This window comes from Pholis gunnellus, assembly GCF_910591455.1.
Source record: "Pholis gunnellus genome assembly, chromosome: 2".
NCBI classification, from domain to species: domain Eukaryota; kingdom Metazoa; phylum Chordata; class Actinopteri; order Perciformes; family Pholidae; genus Pholis; species Pholis gunnellus.
Window position 1 is genome coordinate 1,430,954 of NC_136536.1, and position 26,953 is coordinate 1,457,906.

The 26,953-nt window shown below is 43.4% G+C and overlaps 1 protein-coding gene across 1 annotated transcript in view; it reads right to left on the minus strand.

Moving 5' to 3' along the window:
• The window catches only part of LOC306710959 (IQ motif and SEC7 domain-containing protein 2-like), a gene marked incomplete at both ends in the record, with an annotated part of 111,840 nt that overhangs the window by 64,893 nt on the left and 19,994 nt on the right, over positions 1-26,953 (minus strand). The gene's annotated exons all lie outside the window — the stretch shown is intronic.

Below are 26,953 nucleotides of genomic sequence, written 5' to 3' on the forward strand. Positions count from 1 at the left end.
CGGAGCACGTTCAGTGTTCTAGACCACCGAGCAGATCAGAACATGTTCTGCACATCCAACGTATCCAGACAGCCGATGAAGTGTGGATACGAGCCAAAGAACTCAACCGCATCAATATCAGAGCCCGATCAATGCATGGCTGAGATTAATAAATATATATTAATGCTGAATATGTGTTAGAGGTCATTATAGGAAACAGTGTTTCTAACCAAGAGGACTCACAAGTCTCCTCTTCACTGAAGATGAGCTGCACTCTGTTTAGGTCACAACATTGAGGTCTTTAAGTTAGTTAGTTTGCGTGATAAGAAATAGTTATGAGCAGCAGTGCGTTTATGTTAGCTAGCATGTATTAACAGCATTCAGCAGGATTAACAACAGCTAACAGGAGTTAGCAGCATAGCAGTAAGCAAGATGGACAACCCAAGATGGCGACGATGAAGTCGCCCCCCCCCCCCCCCCCCCCCCCAGCTGTCCTGCTAGCTACGCGGCTCACTCGTTAAATAATTGAGCGTTGGTGCACTTGAGTGTCTTAACACCTCACTTCACTTCACCGCGGCTCCGGCGGGGGACCAGGCTTATTTTTGGGATGTTGCCTCTTCTCCACAAAGTTCTGCCCTCGAAAATTCACAGAAATGAAACGTTGAAAACAAAATACGCTCAGAACGCTTTCAGCTGAGAGCAACAAACAAGCACCTCGATATGAATTCAGAAAATAAAATGCAAATGATGATGATATTCTGAGAAAAAGATGAAAACATGAGCGGAGGACATGAGGCTGAAGACGACGGACGACGCGTTGATTTGGACGTTTAGATGGTGATTCGTGGTTCATGTGTGTTTTGTTTTGTGTCCGAGGTGAGTCGCTGAACAAATAGGTCAAGTTATGAATCTTTCATCACATTTACATCCCCCCCCCCCCCCCCCCCCCCGGGGGTAGACATGCAGCTAAATGAATAAAGAGGAAATACTGATGAAACGGTGGATCGTTCTCAAACCTTAAAATTCACCTTAAAGCAGAACGTTTACCGTATCCTGATGAACTACAAGAAAACAACAAGAGTTATAATCATCACAGAAACAAAACCTTTTTAAAGAATATTAAATATGGAAAAAGAAACTTGCAGATGTATTTCTATTGCTTTCTGCACCGATCTGTGAAATGCATTTCCCATTTTTATTAATGAGTAAAACATCTCTGCCGATTTAAATGAGTATCTAATATTCTCTGCTGTAGGTTAAGTCTACAGAAACAGTGCGGCCATCTTTGATTTCACACGTCTTTGTATTGATGTTTGTCTCTTTGGATAAATCCTGTTTTTGTTTCTTTGAATGTATTTGTGTATATATGAAGGGAAGCTTCTGACTGAAGAGTTCAGTTGAGGCTCTTTAGGATTTCATCATGAACTGTCGGGTTCTCTTTTGTCAAACATTTGCCCCGATGAAGGTCAAGTGACTGAGAAGCTTTTCTTTTGGACTTCAGTGTGCAGAACCGTCTCTACCGCTTCTTCAACATTTAAAGAAATATATAGTTGATTCATTACCTCAGTAAACATTGTAAACATGAGTTTATGGTCTAACGCAGGGGATGCTTTAGGGCGGGGCTACACAGTGATTGACAGGTCTCTACGTCACTCCTCCTCAGTCCAAATATGGTCAATTCCTGTTCACTGGTTGCAAAACAACAACATGGCCGCTGCCGTAGTTCAAGATGGCGAAGGCGAAATGACCAAAGTCGAGGCTTGAAAACATCCGTCCACAAAGCAACGAGAGACGTCGTGATGACGACGTCCTCTATACGCTGCATCATCTCCACCGCCGTGCACGTTTGAATTCATCAAGAGAGATTAATGCGTTAAAAAGAAACGTCCTCAGCCCACAGATGCTGAAACGAGGATTCATTTCAGCACCAATTAGGCACCGACGTGATGAAAAGATGGCGCGCTCTTTCTGTTAACAGCGTAGGAAGCAGGAAGCTCCACAGCTCGTCTGAGCGAGTTCAGGTGCGCTTGATTCAAATCAGCTGAAACATGCGGACCAAAAGCAGCGAGCAGATCGTTTTGTACCAACATGGCTGACGACGCCATTAACATGCGTCAGGGTTACAGCGTCCTGCAGGTGTTCGGTGTGACGCTTTACGTTTGTGCCGTCAGACGAGCGCACGAGCTGCTGACTGCCTTCACTAACGTGGTCACAGGCCTCCTCGTAACAGACGATTATAAGAGCTGTGGAGGAAACAAGCAGACTTTGGTCCCAAATAGAACAAAGAAGTGAGATCAGATCATTTCATTCAATTTCTCCAGCAGACGTCCGCAGACACGAGAACTCAAGTTCACATCCTGCAGCAGCTCATTTACGACCAAAAGCATCACTCAAAAGTCCTCGATGTTGAAGTTTCCCACCGGCAGCTGAACGCACCACAAGGTCAACTTTTTCAAATCAAACATTATCAAAACGATTTCACATAAAGGAAAACGGGTGATGAGAAGAAACCTTTGGTCCCAATGAGGCTCTGACTGACTTCCATCAGTGTTCATGATGTCGAGACATTTAACACACGAGTCGTGATGTCATAGTGAGAGCTGCTCGTTGTTTTACTGAAATAAAGTCTGCAGGTTTTTACAGCGAGACTTGAAAGTTTCGTTATAAAAACACAATAAAGAGTAACAACAAGAATTGTTGCTTGTTAAAACTTAACAATGTAACACGTAATACAAAATAACAATCTTTATAACGTTAAACATGACTCGGATCGTGTTGAAGTGGGAACATGTTCTTGTTTCTGTCCCGGCGGCTGCACCGTGCTGCTGTATTCAAAGCGTTCTCCTTGATACAGCTGCACAGTGAAGCTGCAGTGTTTCTACAGGACAATCAGAGATTTAAATATGTCTGATGGTTGAATATTTAAACATGATGTTTTGTATAATATCCGTGTCATTGTGGCTCTGCTGTGGCTCGACGGTTTGGAGAGCTGATCTCAATCCGGGACCTTCGCTTCTGTCACGTCGTCGTCTTTGTCTGAGAGAGAAGAGAACAGAGTCCCTCTCAAAAGACCCCAAGAAAACATAAATGATGCACCACAAATGTGTCTTCATGCCCCAGTTGCTCCAGTGTTACTGGTGTTACTGGTCTGCTCCACCTTCCTCAGATGAAGAGGAGGAAGGAAGAAGCAGAGCCGCTCCGTCTGTGTGTGTGTTTGCAGTATTTAACATTAATTCATGTTTGATTTAAAACGAGTTGCAAATGTATTCAAGCTGCTGCTTCACACGAGAGGGAGGAGGGAGCACGCAGAGGGCTGGACTACTATACTTCTGAGGACACTCGCTCCTCAGCACCTGGCCGTCACGGCTGCATTCTCAACCTTCATCTGAACTCAGCCTGAACCTCCTGCTCTCCTCCTCAACTTCTCAACATAAACCTTAAACCTATAACTTCTAAGATGAACCCTAACCTTAAACAACATCTCTCCTCAGTCTATTCAACTTATTCCATCCTGTACTCAATTTAAATCTAATCTAAAATAAATGAACTTAACCTTCATTAAAGCCTGTTTAACTCCAGTTCAAACCTAACAAGAATCCTGATCTGAGCCTAAACTTCAAGCATAATTCCAATTTAAAACTTGATCTAATAAAATCAATGTGAACCTTATTTCTTATTCCTTTGTACATTCAAGGCATGATTACAACCATAACCTTGAACTAACCTGAATTAATCCTGACTTTAACACAGATCTAACGCTAACTTCAGCTTGAACCCAATTCAAACCTGAGTCTACATCTAAAGGCCACCGGGAGCGTTTTTTGTAACGCATTCTTGCACACCGAACGCAAATATTACGCAGTTAATTCTTTTAAGTCATCTTTTCTGAACAACGGTAGATTTTTCTGAACTTTTGCACCACAAATAAAACCATCAACCAGTCTGAACCAAGACTTTATAAATACATATATATTAACTTTATTACTCCTTTCAACCTTGACAAAGGCAGTGCAGACCAGATCCACTACTTCAGATTCTTCTTTTCACAAGAAAAGCCCTCGACATAAACTATTAGCAGGCAAGTAATTCTCAAGTGTCTCAAAGCTGCATTCTCTCTAGTGTCCACCAGGGGGCGACTCCTCTGGTTGTATAGAAGTCTATGAGAAAATGACTCTACTTCTCTCTGGATTTATTACCTCAGTAAACATTGTAAACATGAGTTTATGGTCTCAATCTCTAGTTTCAAGTCTTCTTCAATACAGCATGATGTTCATTTAGTAAATGATGGTCCATTTAGAGTCACACAGACCATAAAGCAGGGGATGCTTTAGGGGCGGGGCTACACAGTGATTGACAGGTCTCTACCAGAGACGTATACGACGTCTCTACGTCACTCCGGCCAAATCTAGAGGCTTCAAAACGTCAGTGAGAGACGTCATGACGACTACGTCCACTTCTTATCTACAGTCTCTGGTAACAACATGACATTCTCTCTCTAGAGTCAGTGTTTGGTTTTGGCCGTCCTGGGCTACCGTAGAAACATGGCGGACTCCATGAAGACGACCTGCTCCATATGTAGATATAAACGGCTCGTTCTAAGACGACTAAAGAAAACATTTGAAGATCATATTCCATTTCTGCCAATAACTCCCCATAAAACCTGCACTGTTCCTTTAAATGATGTTTGCTGTGTGCTGATTGTCAGGATGTCGCTCAAAAGGGGAGCTAACACACACACACACACGCACGCACGCACACACACACACACGGCACACTAAATGCATCACACCTGATGTACAGTCTGTACTTGAAACGCATGCACACACACACACACACACTGAGTGTGCAGGTATGACAAGCAGGATGAACTTGAAGTTCACACACACACACACACACACACACACACACACACACACACACACACACACACACACACACACACACACACACACACACACAGCCTCCTAGTATTAGCAGCCAGATGCTGAGCAGCGGCGGAGCTTCTTACCGTTGTGAAGACAATGGAGACGCCTTCCATTCATTTACACTGGAGAGACTAAAACACACACACACACCTTCACACCTCTCTCGCTCGCCCCGTCTCCTCCTCCTCCTTCTTCTTCTGCTGCTTCTTCTCCTAGAGCCTGCCCTCCCTATACTCTCTCTCTCTCTCTCTCTCTCTCACCTCCTCCCTTGCTTTGTCTACCTCTCTCGCCCAGCCACTCCCCCAACTCCTCCTCCCTCCCTTCCTCTCAATCTTCGCCTTTTCTTTCAATTTAACCTCTGTCCTCCTTTCCTTCCTCTCTTTCTTCATATCCACCCCCCCCCCCCTCTCTCTCTCTCTCTTTCTTTGCCCCTGCCTCCCCCCCCTCCCCTCTCCGGGTGTATTCTCTACGGAGATGCATGGTTGCTTTCTTGACAGCCTCTCCTCTCCACGTGTCTGCTTGTATGCGAATGTGTGTGTGTGTGTTTTCACTCTCCAGTGCGCACACTGTCAGTCATTCAGCCATTTACACACACACACACACACACACACACACACACACACACACACACACACACACACACACACACACACACACACACACACACACACACACACACACACACACACACACACACACACACACACAGAGCAGTGAACATGGACTCATTTTCTTTGGCAAACATCTGACAGCTCTCTCCATCCTTCTCTCTCTCTTTCTGCACACATTCACATCTTCCTCTCATTAACTCGTCCTCTCCCTCACTTCCTGCATCACTCTCCCCCCCCCCCCCCCCCATGCAGCTTGCAGCCTCACAATCTCTGAATGTACAGACACACACGTGCATATTCAGCGCTATGTGCTCCTAATTTATGCGTGCATCATCGTCACATGGTCGCTGAGGATGTGTGCAGGCGAATTAGTATGCATGCTTCTATATTTATATATTTATATATATACACACAGAGACTCAGTGACAGGTGTGTTTGTGAGTTTTGGACTCTAAGCCTCTGAAATGTGACCGTTCACAGGAAAACTCGGCACAAACGGTGATTCCTCTCCTCTTCCTCTCCTCTTCGTCTCATTCAGCTTTCCAGCTTCATCTACGAAGACTAACGAGCTGTAACTCCAGATATCCAACGAAACCAACAAAAAATTATCTTTAACGAGGAGACCGTGTGACACGAGAAGTCAACGTTGATTTAATTGTCACGTAACTTCTTTTAATGAAGTATCAGCAATTTTGTAGTTATTTTAGCCAAAAAGACGATCTTTTAAAAAATGCCTAAAGTCGACCTAACAAAGTATTTTACTATCTTTGATGATGATGATGATGATGATGATAATGATGATGATGATGAAGATAGAAGGTTATTTTGAAAAGACGTGTTGCTGGACTTTCGTCGTGAAACGCACACAAATTGACAATAACAATAAAGTTACTGGAGTAACTTTATTGTTAGACATCATATCATTGTGTGAGGATATGATGAACTATTAACTCCTTCCTCCATCATCACTTCCTCCCCCTCCTCCCCCTCTACCTCCTCACCCTTCCTCATGTTGGTCCTCTATCTTCATCTTATCCTCTTGTTCTTGTCTACACCTCCTTTCCTTTCCTCTCTCTCTTGTTTTTAGTTTTTAGTTGTAATCTTTAATGAAAGATTTCCCTTCAGGATAAATAAAGTTCTATCTTATCAATGGAAAAGGAGGAAATACAGGAGGGACCCAGGGCAGGACAGGAAGAGGAAGAGGAAGTAGAACCTCTGAGGTCACAGCAGGTCAAAGGTGAAGCCCTCAGAGGTCAGAGGTCGGCCAGGTGCGCTGCCTACCTGCGGAGCGGCGACCAGGTCCCCGAGGAGCGCAGACAACACGGAGCACAGCAGTGACACAAGGTCGGCACGCCGAACATCCCGACGGCCCTCAGACTCAGCTGCTTCCTGTTTCCAGCTGAACGCCGCGCGGTCGCCGTTTGATGACATCACTGCACCGTCGTCTCTTCATCAGGTTGTTTTAAGTGACACACACACACACACACACACACACATGCTCCTGGTTCAAGGTTCTTACTTCCTGTCAACTGAGCTGAGGTTTGTTCACAGCTGACAGTCATCAACCAATCAGCATCAGCTTTTCCTCAACGAGTTCCTGTCACCGATTGGCCGATGAAAGAGAACGTTTTCAGTGTAGAAACAGATTCCGCTCACGGCTCCGTGTGTGTAGCGCAGGTCGTTTGTTGTTGTGGAGCGTTTTCATGCATCGTTCTGAAAAAAGAAGCTCCGTCCTTTAAAATAAATCACTTCCTGAAGGACGATGACTTCCCTCTGATACGCAGACGCAGTCCTGATGAAGGAGAGTCTTTAAGTCTTTTTCTACTCTTGATGTTTTCTTAACTGTGATTATTACTCATTAATTGTTTCATATCATAGAAACGTTCTGTTTCAATGTCGCGTCTTTAAAGCTATTTTATTAATACTTCCAACAAAGAGAGGATTACGCTTCTCTCCCTGCTTGAACAGATTAACTGTAATTACAGTTTGAGGAAATATCTCCAGGTAACGACACCGTCGAGTCTCCGTGTTGAGATAACGATCCTGAAACCCGCTGAGCCTCCGAGTGTTCAGGCTGCAGCTGCAGCGTTCCTGTTTAACAATGATTTTACTGCTGTGAAGCAAAGCGTTCCGTATGAACTATGAATACAGGATTACTTGTTTGTTTCTCCCGGTGAGCTGCAGCAAAACATGCAAAGTGATGGATTTGACCTTTCACCTCTTCATGCCTCTGAAAAGAGTTCAAACACAAGTCAATGAGACATGCAAGAATAATATAAAAGATCTCTTTTATTTATATAATTAATATATATATATATAAATGTTTTATCTTTCTTAATAAAAACGTGGATTAAAGTTTAATGCTCACAGAATTTAGAACATTTTTTTTATCAGATTTAACCTTTTTTCTGCCAAATGACCATTTTTTGGGTCCATAACTTGTGAACATGATATTGTTTAATCTGTGCAGTTTGAGTTTTGGTATTTCTTCTTCACCTTTTTAGCGTTGGGTGAATGCCAAACATGTGATTCAAGCTTCTTAAATGTGGATTTGCTGCTTTTCTTCGTCATTAATGATAATAAATAATAATAAATTAGATATCTTTAGATTTTTTAACTGTCGGTTGGTTAAAACGAGCAGTTTGGGAAATTATACTTATAATAATTTTTCATAATTTCTACTGACATTGTATTGAAAACAATAATAGTAATTGATTAATCCAGAAACTGACTGTCATGATTTGAGATTACTGCTAACGAGCTTTAGCTGCAGCCCAACGGCAACTTCTTCAGTTCCTCGGTCGGTCAGATTATACATCTGAGTGAAGCAGCAGAATATCAGGTGAATATAATCTCATATGAACCGTGTGGACTACAGCTGCCTCCTCTCACTAACCGACTGCAACAGGATCGATACCTGGAGACTCCACGCTCAGAGGAACTCCACGTTGAGCTACGAAGGACGTTCACAGTTCAATAAACATCCAGAAACGTGTTCACTTCCTCTGCAGGTCGCTTCCCCATATTTACACGTGTGTGTGTGTGTGTGTGTGTGTGTGTGTGCCGGATCAATACGGGTTCAACAAGCATTCAGACTCGCAGCTGACGACGGCGTTTGGCTAAACATCTAATTTCTCGCTGCGAGACGGCCGACTGAGTCAGTAGGCTAACGAGCTGAGCGGTTCTAATCCCTGTGGGAAGCTGCCGGCTACAGATTAGCTCCCTTTGCTAGCAGAGGAACTCATTTCACAGGAAACCTTGTTTGTTTGAATTGGATTCAGATCAGAAACAATAGAAGCACGAGCAGAGAAACGCACTGAATCAGCCCGTTTCCCTCCGTCCTCCTCGTTAGCTCCCGGCTACAGATTAGCACGCTAACGAGTCTGTTGACGGGACGTCAGAACGAGTCGCACAAAGAGTTCAAGTGCAAGTGAAGGTGGGATTTAAATCCGGCCCGGATTGCTCTTCATGGTACTTCCTGTTTTCTGTACTTCCTACTTCCTGTTCCTCCCTCGGCAGCTTTCTGAAAGCTCGATAAGAAAGTGTTTGAATTCCAGTCAGGTTGTTGAGAAATCCAATTTCATCCAGCAGTCGAGAGAGAGAGAGAGAGAGAGAGAGAGAGAGAGCGAGAGAGAGAGAGAGAGAGAGAGAGAGAGAGAGAGAGAGAGAGAGAGAGAGAGGGAAACAAGAAAGTGCTGAAGTGTGTTTTCCTGAAGTGTGAATGAGTTCGATCTGTTTCTCTCCTCCTCCTCCTCCTCCTCCTCCTCCTCTTCCTCCTCCTGTTCTCTCTCGCTAAGACTTTAATGGAGTTATCCCTCGCTCACTTCCCCTCCCCCGATAGACTTCAGTCTGACGTAGCAGGACGGTTTGAGAGAGCACGCTGGATCCAAACACGGATCGCTTTAATGTTTGCTCTTAAAAAACATATTTGAGATATTTATCAAAAGTTCAGGATTCAAAACAACATCAGAGACGTTTGATTCCATAAATACAAAGCTGAGGTCTTTGCTGAAGGGAAGCCACGTGGTTCTATATTTAAATAATCCCCGTGTTCTCGTGTTCCCTCGGTTCTTCGCTCACAGGGTCTGTAGAGTTTCATCTCGTGGTCCTAAAGAGGAGACTCCGGTGAGACCACGTTGTACCGTTCAAAGTCCTTCATGTTGCTCTGCTTCTGGTTTGGTCTTGTGTGGCGTTCGGAGCGTCTCCTGATATAAACGAACACTGTGAGAGATCAGTGAGGGAGATGTTCACCGCTCAGCACTCTGAAGAGTGAAGGGAGGCGTTCAGAATGCAGTTTGAATGGAGGAAATCCAACATATAATTATATATATATATATAAAATGATATGTCTATAAATAAAAAATAAATAGATAAATATATATAAAATAATATATATATATATATTTATATATATATTATGATTTCTCTTGTTATGCTCTTGTCTCATGTCATCCATATCAGTAGTCTTTGTGTTTTGTGTATTCGTTGTGTAATTAACTAAAAGAAAAGGGAAATACATACTTTCACTGTAAAAAAGAAAATTGTAAAACAAACAAAACATTTAAATGAAACATCTTCAAATGATCGGAACAATAAATGAACAGATTTTCGTAATTATTTCAAAAAGAAGTTAATCTTTAAAAAGATTACAATCAAACACCTTCAACAAAGTCACAAAGTTCTTCAGAGAAACACTCATTTTACAGACTGTTCTTAAATTATATATACATATATATACATATGTATATATATATATATAGATATATATATAGATACACATGTAGAGTGATGAACATTTTCCCGTCTCGTGTTTGCTGATTGGTTGAATGTGATGACATCACAGCGAGACTTTGAATGAAAAAAACAAGTTTCACGAATCATTTCTTTAGAATCATTGGAGTTTTTAATCTTCATCATTCACCACCAGCATTATCATCCTCATTGTTGACCATTATCACGGTCATCGTCATGACATCATCAGTTGTTAATCATCGCACAGGAACAATCATCATCACCTCCATCATCATCATCATCATCACCTCCATCATCATCATCATCATCATCACCTCCATCATCATCATCACCTCCATCATCATCATCATCATCATCACCTCCATCATCATCATCATCATCATCACCTCCATCATCATCATCATCATCACCTCCATCATCATCATCATCATCATCACCTCCATCATCATCATCATCACCTCCATCATCATCATCACCTCCATCATCATCATCATCATCATCATCATCAGATACATTCTCTTCTTTGCGTTGGATAATAGATTTCTTTTGTATTTCATAACTTTTTATAATATATTGTTTGTGGTCAATCTATTTTCTTTTTAAATAATTTACATAAGAATAAAGTCAACAGACTGAAGAATGACTCTCTGTATATTTACATCATGAGACACACAGAATAAAACAGAATAAAACAGCAAATGACTGTAAGTAAAGAAAACAGCGATTAAAGAGGAGGAAGAGGAGGAGGAGGAGGAAGCAGCCCGAGTAGAGAGAGGAGTGTGTGTGTGTGTGTGGGTGTGTGTGTGTGAGGCTGAATGCAGCAGACCTCCCGCTCTGTCACCATGGCAGCAGCAATACAACGACCGCTGTCGCCGCGTTCACACGATGCTGAAAACACCAACGTCTCATCGGAGAGTTTCTGATGCAAAACTTGGTTTTAAAGATGAAAAGAAAACAAGAAAAAAATAACATTTATTCTGTCAAACCGTGAAGAATGTGAGTTAGCGACCACGACTCGGGCGAGAGAAGTGACTCCATCGACCTGGTTTCATGAGACATGAACGGAGGTCTGCTGGGTGAAAGTCTCCGTTTGTTCCGACCTCGTCCCTGCGCTGAATTTCTGGCTATTTTTTTACTACGTCAGTTGCTCTGAGCGTCAAACAACGACGTGGATGTGTTTTCATCTGCTAAAGGTGCGGTGAGAGTGAGACCAGGTGTTGTTTTTTGTTGTTGTGGTGTTTCCTACCTTTAAGTGTCCCATGAACACAACATATTGGGATGATCAAGAGGGGAAAGTCAGGTGCCTGAAGGCAGCACGGACTGGTCAAGTGTTAAAGAGACGCGTGGGTTCATCTTCTCTCCTGTTTACTGACTCGTTCTCCTTTTACGAGCTGAAATTAATGAACAATTCACTTTTTCAACACATGAGCCAGAAGACGTTCTTCCTCTGACCTTTAGATGCTCTGAGCACATGAAGATAACGTTTCATCATTCTTTATGAGCAGGTGTTGTGTTGCCGGAGTGGACGTCGTCGGGGAAACTTATGAAATAAGTCAACTTTTTATGATTTGGCAAGATGTCCATCAGATATAATCTGCTAATCCGGGGCTGACCCATGAACCCACGCAGGTTATTAGAGAAACTCCACCCGGAGAGAAAGAGCCCGGAACCTTCTTTGTGCGGTGAGCAGTCAGCATCACACACACAGTCACTGAACACATGACACCGGTCGATAATAGACACCGGTCGGACTCATTCTCCTGAAAAGCATTTAAAAAATATGTGATAATGAACTTTTATACGTATGTTTTGATGGTTCTGGATTTTATAAGGATGTCGGTTCACACAACTTTAAAATAAAATGTCTCAGCGTGAATTAACTCTCTGAAGTTTTATTTCAACAATCGTCAAAACTGCACCGTTTATCGCAGTCAGAAGTCCCGATCATCAGATATTCAACCTTTCTGACGGTCCATGAACACATCATGTGTAACGAACCGAAACTAAGCTTACAATTGTGATATTTCATTAAAAACATTTTATTCTTCATGTTTCATTATAAATGTTTCCTCTAATAAAGAGTTCACTTTAACATGATGGTGTAAAAACATTAAAGTGTGAAACTATGACGTCATGATTGACTCATCTGAGACCAACAGTCATGTGACCACAAGAGAGGAACTCTGACTGAACTACAGGAAGAGAGGAGAGAGGAGAGAGGAGAGAGGAGAGGAGAGAGGAGAGGAGAGGAGAGGAGAGAGGAGAGGAGAGGAGAGGAGAGAGGAGAGGAGAGGGGAGAGGAGAGGAGAGGAGAGGGGAGGGGAGAGGAGAGGAGAGGAGAGGGGAGAGGAGAGGAGAGAGGAGAGGAGAGGAGAGGAGAGGGGAGGAGAGGAGAGGAGAGAGGAGAGGAGAGAGGAGAGGGGAGAGGAGAGAGGAGAGGAGAGGGGAGGAGAGAGGAGAGGAGAGGAGAGGAGAGGGGAGGAGAGGAGAGGAGAGAGGAGAGGAGAGAGGAGAGGGGAGAGGAGAGAGGAGAGGAGAGGGGAGGAGAGAGGAGAGGAGAGGAGAGAGGAGAGGAGAGAGGAGAGGGGAGAGGAGAGAGGAGAGGAGAGGGGAGGAGAGAGGAGAGGAGAGGAGAGGAGAGAGGAGAGGAGAGAGGAGAGGGGAGAGGAGAGGAGAGAGGAGAGGAGAGGAGAGGAGAGGAGAGGAGAGGGGAGAGGAGAAAGGAGAGAGGAGAGGAGAGAGGAGAGAGGAGAGGAGAGGAGAGGAGAGGGGAGAGGAGAGGAGGAGAGGATGAAACATGTCAATAGTTTAATATTTATAACATCCTTTTTTCTTCCTACACTGATAGCACTTGTTGGCAGTTGGAGAAATATTTGATATATAGATTATATTGTATTATATTGTATTATATTGTATTTTATTGTATTATGTTGTATTATTGTAAAAGAAATGATCAAAGAAATTAAAATTGTCTTTTTTATGATTTACATCATTCTGCCCTGAAGACATGTTCTATCCTAAAGAACGTTATGTTACAGAGAACATGAGGAACACAGAGGAACATGTGACGGAGAGACAAACACCTGAAGCTGCTTTGAGTCCAGAGGGTTAAATAATCACAAACTAAATAAATGATTAAAGCTGACAACATACATGAGCCGTTAATATTTAGTCTTTCATTTACTCTTTGTCTCTGTCGCTATGCTCGTTCATGAAACACGATGTCATCCATAGCAACACGACCAACTCCCCCACAGAGAAGAGTGAACGTTTGGATCCATGTAGGAGGAAATCGTGGCGGCGACGCTTTGTGCAAACTGTCCTTGGAAATGAAGAGAATGACGCCACAGAAGTGGACGAGGAAGATGACGAGGAGAACCAAAGGAGGAGGCACATCAGACTGACTGCTGCCCCATGCCTGTTACATTAAACACACACACACACACACACACACACACACACACACACACACACACTGTCCTCTGTCACATGGTGAGATATAAATCCAGATGCTTCAGAAAGCTTTTTTTTTATGAGAACATTCAATCAAAACGTAAAACAGACCTTTGACCGCAAACGGTCCCTTAATCTGGTCAAGCAGTTCTTTCATGACTGGAGCGGCAATGTGGCTTTTTTTGCAACCAGTGAACAGGAAGTGACCACATCTGGACTGAGGAGGAGTGACGTAGAGACGCCGTATACGTCTCTGGTAGAGACCTGTCAATCACCGTGTGGCCCCGCCCCTAAAGCATCCCCTGCTTTATGGTCTGTGTGACTCTAAATGGACCATCATTTACTAAATGAACATCATGCTGTATTGAAGAAGACTTGAAACTAGAGATTGAGACCATAAACTCATGTTTACAATGTTTACTGAGGTAATAAATCAAGAGAGAAGTAGAGTCATTTTCTCATAGACTTCTATACAACCAGAGGAGTCGCCCCCTGCTGGACACTAGAGAGAATGCAGCTTTAAGACACTTGAGAATTACTTGCCTGCTAATAGTTTATGTCGAGGGCTTTTCTTGTGAAAAGAAGAATCTGAAGGAGTGGATCTGGTCTGCACTGCCTTTGTCAAGGTTGAAAGGAGTAATTAGTTCAGCTGATGTTCCAAGATTGTGAAGTCTGAAGAAGAGCTTTGCTTAAGTTTATTCCAGCTTCTTCCAGGCTGCTTTTATTGTGAAACTCTTGTTTAAATTGAAGCTTCCTGTTTCTTTGACCAATGACTGATTTCTCTCATTAAACAGTTTTTTTTGTCTTTTTTAGTTGAACCATAGAACAGCGATTTGTTCTCCATCTACTAAACTAAATAACATTAGTAAGGAGACTTTCTCCAAGATAAAATACATAAATATAACAAATATACACAAATATATATATATATTTGTGTATATTCCCTCTCACACATCTGAATGTACACTGTCCAGCTTTGTGACAGCAGGTTACTAACTTTTGATTGCATTCTCTGAATAAGTACTTTCAAATCTCCTGTCTTTGTGTGAAACTGGGTCACAGCAGCAGTGACGAGCCCCAAGTTGGACTGTAGAGAAACTTAAAAGAAAGGTAACGAAAGTCTACGAATAAATTAGCAGACATGAAAGTGGATTATTGCACCGTGTTGACGAGCACTAACGAGAAGACTTCAGCTCCGTGTTCCCAACGCACACCTCCGACTCCACAACGTGACTCATCCGCCATCCTGAGCAGCACAGTAGAGTTATATAATAACTCGTCTGTCTGCTGCCTGTCTGTCTGTCTGTCTGCCTGTCTGCCTGCTGTCTGTCTGTCTGTCTGTCTGTCTGTCTGTCTGTCTGTCTGTCTGTCTGTCTGTCTGTCTGTCTGTCCGTCTGTCTGTCGTCTGTCTGTCTGTCTGTCTGTCTGCCTGTCGTCTGTCTGTCTGTCTGTAGATGTGAGGTTATCCGTCGTAATGAGCTGCAGAGGAAAAACTTCTGCAGATGAAGACGGAGATTTTTCACAACGATGCAAACAAAGTCTGTGAAATCTGCAAAAAGGACTAAAATATAAAAGTAAAAACATTTTCAGATGGTTGAACTGAGCTTAAAATAGACTCTTCCACAGCTTCATACAGTGAAGTCAGTTAGAGACATAGATCCTCACAGAGTATTGATCCCAGCTTAGTGATTAGTGGTGATGAAGAGGTTTTATGTCCAGCTTTTTCTTCGTTAACGGGTCCTTGCATTGCCGCTGCTGTGTGTGTGTGTGTGTGTGTGTGTGTGTGTGTTGCGTCTTCAATGATGAATAACTAACAGCACACTAGAGACTGAGCGCCATGAATCTGAATGTATTACAACTCTACTTTGCGTGGAAACAAGTGAGGAGGGAGAAGCTAATGAAATAAAAATAATTTAATCAAAACAACAAGCTGATGAAGTAAACAAACCGTCTTCTAGTCGTCCTACGACGACGTCGCAACGACAACTAAGACTTCTGAAGACGTCTTGAAAAGCACAGGAGTAACAAACATCATCAGTGACGGCTCAGTTCAGTTAGCGTGTCCCAACGTAAGGAGTTAGCATTAGCATTAGCATTGCCCTCCAATGGATTTGTAGCAGTTAATAATATCTTTAGATTCTCCAGTTACAAATAAAATGGTCTGCTGGTAAACACTTCTGGATTCAGCTTTAAGTGCCGAACAATTACTGTAAAAAATGTTGTCTGAACGAGTGACGACATGCTAAACGCTATCAGACGGAGCTTTAAAACTACAGACGAAGGGCGGGGCAACCAGACATTCAGACCTTACAGTCGTTTAGGCGCTTTTTGTTATTGTCTTGTTTCTCTTTGTGGTTGTTTCGTAACACTTCTTAGTCATTTCTTGTCTTGTTTTGTTGTTGCTCTTTGTCTGTTTGTAGTTGCATTGTGTCTCTTTGTGGTCATTTTTCTATTTTTTCTAAGCTAGCTAACAACCTACTAGCAGAGGTTGCTAAACTTCTTAAAGGTTCATAACACGAGAGCATTTCAACTGTCTCTCAATGGCTCCCAACATGACTAGCGGCTAGAAGCTAACAGCGCTAACAGCACCAACAGTTCAAACTATACGGCAAACGTGCTGACAGGGCGAACAGTTTCTAACTTGAGCGGAAACCGGAGGTTAGTCGTCTAAATACATTGATTGTCACCGAAGCGTTTTCAAGTCAAATTTGACGTGTCGGACTAAAGTACGTCATAAAAGTGCATCTTGATTACCTCACCAGGTAAAGTTACTGCCTCTAAATAGGATTAGCTTTTCATATCCTAGAGCCTACAATGCTACAGTTGAAGATTTCTTGAATTACCAAACATCTCTGATAAACGAACACTAATTTGGGTTAATTGCGGCATTTCATTTGGCTGTAGTGCAGAGTGTGGTGGAGAATACATGTGTACACACTAACATTACAAGAGCCTCGTAATCGTGACGAAGCCACGAAGCAGACGGAGCGTCGATCATGACGGAAGTCAAAACATGTAATCTTGTGATAATCTAAATTTAACATCTGAAGAACAAGAAACTGTCTCTCTGAACGTGTTTGCGGCTCATTTTTGATCTTGTATTTAACTGAATTTCATAGGAAAAAAGAAGAAGAAAAAGAAAACACGGATGCTTTGCTTTTGGTGTATTGGTGTCCAGCACCAGAAGCCACGCCCCCTGATCAAGGATCAGATCAGCACTAAAGCATCCCCTGCTTTATGGTCTGTTTGACTCTAGACGGACCGTCATTTACTGAATGTATTGAAGAAGACTTGAAACTAGACGTCGGGTCTCTTTTTGGTGGCAAAGAGGCCTTTTTCTGTGTATCGTTCTCTAGAAAGCTGCTTTTAAATGATAAAGAAAATCTTCAAGACATACACATCGGTTCCATTTACTGGGTTGACCTGCTTTAAAAAATAAATAAATGATGTATTTTCTGATTCTTTGTGAGATAATCAGTGGTTCAAATGTTCCGTTTCAATTCAATTCTCTCAAGTTTTAGCTTTGAAAACATCACGTATCATCGCGCTGCATATAAAACTTTGGATCAAAGCCTTCGACTTTGTGTTCATTGTTTGTTCCTCTTCATCACTCACAGGTTAAAAACCGCTCACACTCAATATGAGTTTACATACACAGAGAGATTCTCACATCTGGAGACAAACGTATTGCTTTTTAATTCACACATTGCGAGAAGAAGCTGAAGACAAAACTGCAAGCTGCTCACGGTAACACATGGAAATAAAGAGATATACGTCACACAGCTAAAAGATGAACTTGTCTGATATTTTCTGCTCATGAAACATTACATTTGCTCGATGGGTTCTGGGTGTCAGAGACTTCTTTAACTTGGCACTGAGGCAGGAGAATAAAACCTCCTTCTATCTTACTTGGCAATGAGGCGGAGAGGTTTTCCTCTTTTTTCGTCTTTCCTTTGATTTACTTGGCACTGAATCAGCAGGATGTGTTTCCTTATTTCCTTCTTTCTTTAGGAAGGGAAAGAGGGAAGAAGGGGAGGAGAGGAGGAGGAGCAGGACGGAGTCAAAGCTACAAACACACAGACGAAGAGGAGAGAGAGAAAGACACAAAGGGCTCCACTGTTTCACTTCCTTCCCTTCATCATCATCATCACCTCCATCAGCTTCCTCTCTCAGAGGGGAGAACACTGAGTCTGTTTACATGCACTTTACTGATGAAGGCAATAACCCCCAAAAACATGTCATCTGACTCTACATGCAAACCAAGCTTCACTCTTTTGAACCTTCTCTTCAGATATATTCATGGATTCATTTTTAATCCAAAATGTTCATGTTCTTATGTTTAACCTCATCATACAGCTAGTTGGATGTAGTTGGAATTTGTGTTTCTTAGTCATGTGTCTCTTTGTAGTCGTTTTGTGTCTCTCTGTAGTTGTTTAACATCTCTTTGTGGTCCCTTTGTGTCTTTGTAGTCGTTTTGTGTCTCTTTGTAGTCGTTTTGTGTCTCTCTGTAGTCGTTTTGTGTCTCTTTGTAGTCGTTTTGTGTCTCTCTGTAGTCGTTTTGTGTCTCTCTGTAGTCGTTTTGTGTCTCTTTGTAGTCGTTTTGTGTCTCTCTGTAGTTGTTTAACATCTCTTTGTGGTCCCTTTGTGTCTTTGTAGTCGTTTTGTGTCTCTTTGTAGTCGTTTTGTGTCTCTCTGTAGTCGTTTTGTGTCTCTTTGTAGTCGTTTTGTGTCTCTCTGTAGTCGTTTTGTGTCTCTCTGTAGTCGTTTTGTGTCTCTCTGTAGTTGTTTAACATCTCGTTGTGGTCCCTTTGTGTCTTTGTCGTCATTTTGTGTCTCTTTGTAGTCGTTTTGTGTCTCTCTGTAGTCGTTTAACATCTCTTTGTGGTCCCTTTGTGTCTTTGTAGTCGTTTTGTGTCTCTTTGTAGTCGTTTTGTGTCTCTTTGTAGTCGTTTAACATCTCTTTGTGGTCCCTTTGTGTCTCTTTGTAGTCGTTTTGTGTCTCTTTGTAGTCGTTTTGTGTCTCTCTGTAGTCGTTTTGTGTCTCTTTGCAGTTGTCTTTGTATTAGTTCATTCTCGTCTCTTTGTGGTCTGTCTGAGTCGCTTCCTGGTTGGTATTTGTCTCTTTAAGTGTCATTTTGTAAATGAAGGCCAGGTAGGCCCATTCAGTAACACATTGATTCCGAAAGTGTCGGGTTCTCATCAAGCAGCAACCACCAAAACTGAGTGATGAGGCCAATGCTGAAGTGTCTAATGCTGTGTTCACACGACAAGCTAGAGTCATTTTCTCATAGACTTCTATACAACCAGAGGAGTCGCCCCCTGGTGGACACTAGAGAGAATGCAGCTTTAACACATGAAGCTTTGACTTCACTTTTCAGATCTGGAGGTTGCCGCCCTGTTTCCCTTAAACTCCGACCAGGTTTCTTTAGCCAACATTATGAGTCTCTGGTGCCAGTAGACTGTGACCAACGTCCGACCCAGACTCCCAGTGTGACATCAGAGATCTGTTTATTTCTCATCATACCGTAGTTATGCATCTATTTCTATGGATGGAGATGGACTTGGTCTGCATGTAGGATGGAATGGATCATGAAACCAGGTTTAATCATGATAGGATAAATAAATATTGCCTAAAAGCTGATCAGTCTGATGTGCACGTAAACAGACTAATGCCGACTATCCTTTTATTACCTCTGAGGACTCTTGCAGCTGCTGTGTGTGTGTGTGTGTGTGTGTGTGTGTGTGTGTGCACTGTACACATTAGGCACCAGGGTTCTCCCTTAAACTGTAAACGGGGGAAGCACTTCAAGTGTTTTTTTTTTTCTTTCTTTGAGCCGGGATACTTTAAGTCACTCAGGCGGCAAAGTCGTAGAAAACTTCTCTGAGGTCGTGCGGCGCTGAAAGTCTGACAGCAGTTTAACTCTATCGGTTAAAACAGACCAGAGATCAGTCTCTAATCCTGACTGAGTCAACTCAGCGCCACGCTAGTCACCACAATCTACAAGCTTGTTGTAAAATTGTGTTCTACGTTTGTTTTTCTTCTCATTCTTATGACCTTTTACACCAAACTCTGTTCTCGTTTCTGGCTATTTAGTGCAGCCTGAACATGAACTTTTCCCTGATGCACTTCGGTTACAAACATTTTGCAACACTTTTATCTGTTTCTTTGTTTTTTTTTAATCCACTGATTCTCGCTGGCTGCCGCTCACTCGCTCCGTTGTTGCAGATGCAGATAGTTGAACTAAGAAATAATGACCAGTTCTAAGGAGAACCCTGGTTGCAGTATGTCGGGACGGTGATGACTCTACAAAAGACCAAATGATAAGACTCTACTCTATGTCACCAGGAGAAACCTCAGAATGATGTCCGCCGTGTTTGGCTCCCAACAGTTCACGAAACAGTTTAGCGAACTCTTCCGGGCGTTACGTCCCACCAAAGACCAGAGGAGTCTTCAGTCCTTCGTGTGATGCGGTGAGGACATGCTGTACAAACGCACCAGAGCCCCGCGGAGACCGAGTCGGGACATCGCCTGCCGTCGCCTGCCGATGTCTCGATGCTTTTCGTGGGGGATGATGCTGCAGGGTGGCGGCCCTGGAGCATCACGGAGTGCCGTCCAACTCCATCTACCTCCGGCTCTGGGCACAGCGAGGGGGCTGGGGGGGGGGGGTGGGGTGGGTGGGGGGGTCATGGCTTCATGCTTGGACAGGGAGGGTAAACTGTTAAAGTCCCCCTGTTTAGACCCCGAACCAGGAGACGAGGGTTTTTCACATTATGCACAAAAAAACCCCGCAGAGTCGTTGCCAGCGTTCCGCTGAGTCACTGCGTGTCGACCGAAGCAGGCGTGAGCTTGAACGTCTCCAGGCGGGTCGGTTTTAAAGCTGCAGCGCAACTTTTACTGTCCAACACGTTGTGTCCTTGTCTAATCTTTAGGAAAATCTTATCGCCAGTTCCCAAAAAAGAAAAGAAGGAAAGTTGCAAAATGTTATCTATTTTGCACAAGAACATTTTCTCCATCAGCTTCGAACATTCTCGACAAACAAGCTTTTCATTTGAAAACCTTGTTTACGAAGAAACACCCGCGTTTCCTCCTCTTGTTTTGTTGTATTGTGTGTGTTTTGTGTTCTTTTTTACCCTCACAGGTGTCGTCCACAGTTTTCTTGCTGTTTCGTGATCAAAGGTAAAAAATAAATAAAAAGAGAGAGAGAGAGACAGAGACAGCCATGGAGGAGGGAGGACAGGGGTTTCGTAATCCCCCCCCCCCCCCCTCCCCATCGATTTACCGAAGAGAGTCGGGGCACAGCGGGGGGGGGGGGGGGGGGGGGGGGTGGCTCACGGTCGCCCCTGGTTACCTAGAGGAGGGGCTACTGCACTCTGAGGCGGGGCAACAGAACTGATGGGCGATGTCGTCATCTTCCTCCTCTCTGAGAGACAAGACAGACAAACAGACGAGAGAGACAGAGAGAGAGAGAGAGAGAGAGAGAGAGAGAGAGAGAGAGAGAGAGAGAGAGAGAGGGAGAGAGAGAGGGAGAGAGAGAGAGAGAGAGAGAGAGAGAGGGAGAGAGAGAGAGCGAGAGAGAGAGAGGGAGAGGGAGAGGGAGAGGAGCAGGAGAGGAAGAGCAGAAGAAGAAGAAGAAGAAGAAGAAGAAGAAGGTAGAGAGAAAGAGATATAAAAGAATGGTGGAAGAAGAACAGAATTGGAAAAGAGGGAAGAGAAGAAGAGCAGTCTGGTGATGGGGGTTTGAGTCCTGCAGTCGGCCACCAGGTGTCAGCGTTCACACATCTCTAACTGAAGGAGTGACCTTCTGAGTTTTTACTTTTCCAAGCGGAGGTGAAGCAGCGTTCCCTCGTCGCCCCCGGGACACAATTAATCTCCCAAATTATTAACTTCACACGGAGCCAAAGGTGACCAAAACTCACTTGTGAGTCTGGACAGTTTAGCTTAAGGGGGAGAGGACAGGAGGGAGGGGGTGAGGGAGGGAGGGGGTGAGTGGAGGGGTGAGGTGACGGGGAACTGAGGCCTTTGGTCATATTGAGTTAGTAGCCGGTGTTGATATGAATTAATGCAAATGTGACGCCAGTAAAAAAAAAGTGCAAATGAGTGCGATAATCAGTGCGCCTGTAATCCATCACTGAGATCACTCAGCAGTGTTTACGTTTCCTTGTCTCGTTTAAATAATCTAAAGGTTTAAAAAACAAGAGAGAGAGATTCTCAATTTTTAACTCACGTTATCTAAATGTCTTTTATTTTCACACTTTGTCTCAGATATTTAGTGCAGGTCTCGGATCAGGTTCCACTGGTTTAAAGGGAAACATTTAAGCCAAGGAAACAACAATTAAATAAAACTGAAAGAGATATTAGCGTAATATATCAACGTAGTTTAGACTTTTTAGATTTGAAAGCAGCCTGATCATAATGCTGATTCTTTTATTAGTCATCTTATAGATGTTAATGGTTGTTACAGTCGAGGTATTAACAGACGGAGCTTCTTCATTTGATGAAACACCATCAGGTCCAACGTTTTCATCTCATTATTTCTGCATATTCTGTAAAGTAACTTCCTTTTAGTTGTTTATGTTTTGACCAACTATGGTTTTTTTAAACAGAGCGACACATCTATGTGATATGTGTCTGTTTTTTTTGCATAATGCGTGTTAGCTGCACCTCGTTAGATCGTTGTGTGTTGAGGAGATCTTCCCGATCGCTCTGTTGTTGTGTTCCTACACAACTGAGGAGGTGGAGCAGGTCGGATTAGCTCACCCCGTCATCAGCAGCGTGATAGTCAAGTGGAGGAATGTGTGTGTGTGTTTATGCACAACACCCTCTGAAAACCTCCCCCCCACTGGTGACTCATCCTCTCTCAGCCCTCACACACACACACACACACACACACACACACACACACACACACACAAACTCCCCTACACAAAATGTGAGAAAGCATCTCTTCTCTCTGCATCTTTAAAGGGTGAATAAATTGATCACAGCGGCGCCAGTTAAGGTCAGACACCAAAGGCAAAAGCATAGTTCTCAATGCTCTGGTCATTTTAGAGATGGAGGTCTGTTTATCTTCCCGAACACGTCTTCATTCAGACTAGAAGATAGAAAACATTTACTTTACTACTTTGTCTGTTTATGTCTGTAGATTTCTCCTAAATTCACCAAAAGTTACCATTAGATAATGCCTCATTTGCATATTTAAACTTTTGACCCTATTCTCCTGTAGTGTCTCAGTTGACGGGCACCGATGATGTTCTGACTGGTTTCAATCACCCGCTGTAGAGCCAGTCAGGATGCTTTCTATCGCTTGTTGACAAGAACTTAGACCTTCTTCAGTTTCCTCAAGAAATACAGCTGCTCGTGAGCTTTTCTCCTCCAGGGATGGAGATGGAGTGTGAGGACCACGTCAGGTTGTTTGTGATGCTGATTCCCAGGAACCACCTCAGCTCCATTGATGTCGACAGTGGAGTTCTCTTCATGTTTGGGGTAGTAGTCCTGGGTGTACGGCGTGAACAGGAAGGGGCCCCAGCACGCAGCCCTGGGGAGCTCCGGTGTTCAACACTAGAGTGGAAGGAGGTGCTGCGGTCTGTTTGTGAAGAAGTCTAAAAACCAGTAGCAGAGGTACTCGAACCCAGAGTGCTAAGTTTATCAGCTTCATGGGGGAGAATGTGTCGAAGGCTGAGCTGAAAGCAACAAACAACATCCTGATGTAGGTGTTGTTGAGGGCTGAGTGGAGACGGCATTCACTGGTGAGGGTCCAGACTGGATGGGAGGCTGGGTTTGTTCTGCTGGAGAACCAGTTTTTCTCAAAGTACTTCATCAGAATGGGGGGCTGAGTGTCATTCAGACTGGACATTGCAGATGTTTTAGGCACGTGGACGATGGTGGACGGTCTTGGAACAGGTGGGAACTCTCTCATGTGTTGAAATCAGTTAGCTGGGTCGCACATGTTATCAGGTCCAGCAGCTCTACTCATATTCACCCTCATCAGGGTTTTCCTCACATCCTCTGAGGATACTGAAGCGATCATAAAAAGGTTGTCCAGCTCGTCTGGCAGCGTGGCCTCACACATGATGGGGGCTCTCCTAGTTTAATAGCCCGTAACATTCTGGATCTATGCTCCACATATCTTTAGTGTTTGTTGGTGTCGAGGTCTCTCACCGGTCTCTCTTGACACCGCCAGCTTGCTCGGGGCCACGCTGTATATGCTTCCTGGTCACCTTTTGTCTCTGGAGAAGCACCCTCACCTCTCCATTCATCCAGGCTTCCTGGTTTGGGGGATGATGTTGTCTCTGTGATCATCACATCATCCACAATGCTGATATATGAGGTCACAGTCGATGTATGTTCCTCCAGATTGATGCGAGTCTGCACATTCAAAGCTTCATTCTGTAGCTTCATCTATCAACACTTTAATAGTTTTCATACCAGCTTAACGATTTACCCTCCATGCATCTGTTTTCTGTGGCTGTTTTATTTCTATTTTGGAAGTTCAACCTCAGCTTCTAAACTGTAGTGTTTTGTTTACTACTTTCCACCAGATTGAGACATGTTCTCATGTTACATGCTATTCTGCTGGTGTCCACTAGGGGCAGCGCTGCTGCAGTATGGAGCACTAAAGTGTTTGATGCAATGCATCAGAATCAATGCTGTTGCTAATCCTTTGCCATATCCCAGACCGTGAACAAAAATGTAGCAAGTAGAAGTTAGTGAACGGAGAATAATATGTCTATTCTATTATTTGAAGCATTATCTCGTTTCCTTATTGGCCACATTGACTCTCTTTGTGTTGTTCAACCTGCACATCGTCTCCCAGCTGATCTCGGTCTTCAGTTTGTCGTCCACGGCTTCGTGGAAAAGGCGGCGGAGGCAAACAATTTATTAATCTTAATTTATAATATAAATATATTGACCTCTTGCATTCTATTTGTTCATTGTTGTTGTTTCTACAGGCTGCTCTGTGTGAGCGACGTTTTAACATTGTTTTTGTCGTGAAACATTAAAAACTAAAAAATAGCGATCACAGAAATTATAAAAATGAAGATAAGAAATTATTTGAAAACCTGTTTTTAATGAAGTCTTTAACTTAAACCGGCCTGTTTAAGGTGCTCGATTTCAGACGGGTTGATTCAGAGCAGCATGGGGGATGAGATGGGGGGGGGGGGGGGGGGGGGAGAGGTGTGATGTGATGGTGTTTTGGGGAGAAGGTGGACGAGAGAGAAGGAGCGACTGGAGAGGCTGCTTCACCTTTAGAGCTGTTTTTATGTGTGTGTCAGTGGAAGGGGGGGGGGGGGGGGGGGGTAACAGAATATTAAGGGTTCGTACAGCACTATGGGAGCACTATGGGGGAGGCAAGATTTGGGGGAGAGAGCAGGTTGAGGCTTCATGTGACGCCCAAATGTATTTAGAGCAAATTTGCAAATTTGATAAATTTGACATTTATTTTGACAAAACGATCCCAACTCAAGGTCCACCAAATCGCTTTCCCCCCCGGAGCTTTTGACGGTGTCACATGGTCTTCACACAAGCTCAGGACCTGGTTTACCATCTTCCACTGAGCTCACGTGTCAACATTAAAAAGCTACAGCAGCAAATGGAGCACGAGTTCGGATTGTCCAGAGTGAACTTTTATCTTTAATTGAGACTTAACATTTTTATACTTTAATATTTTCGAGAACAAAATAAACTAAATGAAAATATTTAGGAGCCAAACATTGATGAGTTTGGACGACCAGCAAATAATATTGTTCAGGATTTCTGTTTAATAGTTATAAACCATATGGTCCTCATGTACTCAAATCCACTTAACACACTGACCCGAGACCCTAGCATAATAAATACTTTTTTTATCTTTCTTTCTCTTATAACTAAAGTTTGTGTTGCAATTTAGGATAATTTATTATTGTCGATTAATCTGCAAACTATTTTCTCAATTAATGGAGACTAGTTCTCAATAACAAATGTCTTCAAATGTCCAAGAACTAAAAATATTTTGTGTAATTTCACATTAAGGCAAAGAAAATCAACAAATAAAGAATGTTTTTTTTCTTAATTGGTTAATCAGCTTGTACCAGCTCTAGTCCGATGTCGATCATCGATCCGTACTGATCCTCTTCACGCATGTGAACCTCAGATTATTTAACGTTAACCATCACAGAGTAAATAAAGTTTGACTGACGATCGTTCTCCAATATTCAGTAAAACATGCGTTTCTAGATCTCTGATCTCTTCAGTTACATTACGACGCCTTCAGGCTCTGCTCAGTTATAATGAGAATTGGGGCAACAAAGGGTTCTGTATCTGCCAATATGGATCATTAATGATCAGCAGTTAGTGTTTTATGATCCGTTCCGTTGCACCACCAGCTCTAATAACGTTAATATTAGAAAGTTAACGGTCTGTCTATCATCAGGTATCGCATGACCTCCCTGTCATCACTTTACCTCATAGCTTACTTTGATTTTTGTTGTCTTTACTCTTACAGATATAAAGGAATGCATGTTAACATCTGTCCTTTGGTCACTATGTTATAATCTGGATTGAACATCTGGGCAGACATTCAACAGTGAGTAATGTTATTAATCATGACGCGCGTCAAATTCACTCTCAATGCGTTGGGGGGGGGGTCACTGCTCCTCCCTGCTGGTGGATGTGGTCGGGGGGGGGGGGGGGGGGGGGAGGCTACCAGGGTCAGTGTGGTGGGTGGAGGTAGAGCGGAGGTGGGGGTGGGGGGGGACTCTGGCCCTTACCTTGCCTGCTCGTGGTGCTTGGCGGGGGGCAGGGCGCAGGGAGGCTTGGGCAGGCGGAGGCGCGCGGGACAGCAGTACTGATGGTAGGTGGCGTGGCTGTTAGGAGGTAGGCTGGAGGAGTAGAGAGAGGAGGAGGAGGAGGAGGAGGTGGAGGTGGAGGAAGGAGTGGTGATGCTAGTAGGGTTGTTGGAGGAACGACAAGAGGTGTTGGTAGTAGAACAGGTGGAGGAGGAATAAGACCTGACAGAAAGAGAGAGCGAGAGAGAGAGAGAGAGATAGAAAAAGATAGAGAGTTGGGGAGAGGGAGAAAGAGAAAAAAGAGAGAAAAATAAAGTCAAGAGAGAAACAGAGAAAGGTGGACAACAACAACAACAACAACAGACAGGCACACGTAAACAAACACAGTTAGCACAGTTAGCATTACAGCACACTATCAGCAATAGCTTAGCACACAGTATTAATAGCAGCATGTAGCGATTAGCAAAC